The following is a 2,304-nucleotide window of genomic DNA, read 5'->3' on the forward strand; positions in this document are numbered from 1 at the left end:
ATAAACTTGACATCATTAGTAGTTACGTCTCATATAACTTCTTTGTAAACATCATACTTTGACATTACTACCAATATTTATGTAAATTTCTTTTGTGTTTCAGAATTTTAAATTTATGTTTGAGTAAGAATTAGGTTTAGTGAGTTGCAGATTCATTAAGGAAGACAATCTAGTTTTATCATACATATATAACATCTGGAAGAGAAACATGTTTTGTATTCAGTTCCCTTCTTTGTTATAATTCTAACATTGTCATGCTTGAGCATTTTAAATTTACGAAGAAATGATTGAACCCTTAATTCCCATATCAGCAAAGTAGAATAAATCAATCATTCTCATCGCTATCAAACAACTTCATTCCACTAAATGTGAAAACCTAACAATATTGTAAACCATAAACAAGTCCATATATATTTTTCATCCATACAAAACTTATCTTGTAGTCGATTATCCCTAATCAAAGCATCGTATGTTCACCACGACGGTATACATCATTAACATCCTAAGTGGTTATGACGGTTGATGATCAATCAAAATCTTTCGTATAGTAAACTAAGAATTTTAATTTCACCGATAAAATTAGCAAAGCTAAGTTTAATTTACACAACTCATTTGGTTGAAATAATTCCTCAAATCTGATAAAATCCTTTTGAACCTATACATATTTGTAAATTTTATATTACTCGTCATATAGTTTGAAAATAATTAGCAAACCCAATGGGGCAAATTTTCACAAAACTAGTCCAAACATATGTATCTAATATCGTAATAAATTAAAACTGGTACCGAAAACCCACAACTTTTCTCTTAAGGTACTCCTTTCTTAAATTTCGGGACGAAATTCCCTTCAACAGGGGGATAATGTAAAAACCGGTAAAATTCGGTCAGAGTTCGACGATCAAGCCCCCGTGAGCCGTTATGCAATAAAGACTAATGGCACGTAAATTGGGGTCTATTAAGTATATGTGTTTGTATTTTAATTTAACCAACCGAGGTTTAACAAACTAATAAATGTTACATGGTTAATATATATAAGTTCAAATTTATATATATATATATATATATATATATATATATATATATGTGTGTGTGTGTGTGTGTTAATTACCTTTGCAAATATCTAAATACATGTAGGATATGTAATGTATATATATTCGAAATAAATATACACTTAAGATTTTGTATTGTGTATAATTCAAAAAGACCAAATACATTATATAAATACGTACACAAATACATCTACCAATATATCAAATTCAAATAAATAAATAGATAAATACAAATACAAATACAAATAGATGAATAAATGAATAAACAAGCCAAGTGACAGCCAATTGACAGCTTGTTTTCTTCCAAGATTCTGGCTCTTCTTCCACTTTCCTTTTCCTGGGCTCACAGATGAACCAAATTTCTCACCTCACAACAATTGCTTTCTTTTTTCCTTGCTGTTGGGATAGTTGGCTATGAAGAACATCCCCGTTTTCTTCCTGTTTTTTTTTCCTGTCATTTGAAACAACAAAACACCCCACGATATCAGTGTTTGATTTTGCTATTTCTCTTCCCCTCTTCTTCAGTTTCAATCACAGAAAAACCCCACAGGAGGGGGGATCTCCAACAATCAAAGAGGGCAGCAGTACCTCGTCTCTTCTCTCCTCTCTTGTCGGATCAACAATAAACCCAAACAACCCTCTTGTTACTGAATTGAATGCTGTCAAAACAAACCAGGAAAGGAAAAAGGGTTCATACCAAATCAAGTCGAAGGAGAAATCTTAATGGCCATCGGAGTCTCTTCTCCCCTCCTGTGGAAGAAGCACAATCCCAAACACCCATTGAATTCTCTTTCTTTCCCTGTCAAATAATCAAAACCCAATCACCCATCTAAACCTGTTGATCAAGCTCCATTGAATAATAGTAAAAAAAAAAAAAAAAGGAACCTGTGAAGCTGCCGGCCATGGCGCCCTCCTCCTCCTTCTCTGTCTTCCACCGTCGTCTAGCACCACCTAAACACCCCAGTTAATGATTTCCGATCGGAAGCCAGCTAATCACCAAACACCACTCCACCATCGACGGTTGCTGCTGTTTTTCCGTTGAGTTCTGCGGTCGGCGACGAGAAAGAAGAAACACGAGGACTCGCCGGAGACTGATCGCTGCTACGATTCATCGCCGGAGAAACCCACACCCTTCCTCCCTCGTTCTTCCTGTCGATCAAACAACTCAAAACAAACCCCCACCAAATGTTGTCCCAGTTCCGATCCGCACATCCATCTTCCCTTTGTGTTACTTGCCAAAATCAGAAGAGAAAAG

The 2,304-nt window shown here is 35.3% G+C and overlaps 1 long non-coding RNA gene across 1 annotated transcript; it reads right to left on the bottom strand.

Moving 5' to 3' along the window:
• Nucleotides 1-1,745: 1,745 nt before the first annotated feature.
• Nucleotides 1,746-2,086, bottom strand: LOC145113396 (uncharacterized). The gene is made up of 2 exons (XR_013710770.1): nt 1,935-2,086; nt 1,746-1,848 (listed from the first exon to the last, which is right to left on the bottom strand). It is a non-coding gene; the product is annotated as an uncharacterized LOC145113396 (long non-coding RNA).
• Between the last annotated feature and the right edge of the window lie 218 nt (nt 2,087-2,304).

Source organism: Lactuca virosa, chromosome 5 (genome assembly GCF_052849685.1).
Source record: "Lactuca virosa cultivar CGN04683 chromosome 5, Lactuca_virosa_CGN04683_v6, whole genome shotgun sequence".
In the NCBI taxonomy this organism is placed as follows: domain Eukaryota; kingdom Viridiplantae; phylum Streptophyta; class Magnoliopsida; order Asterales; family Asteraceae; genus Lactuca; species Lactuca virosa.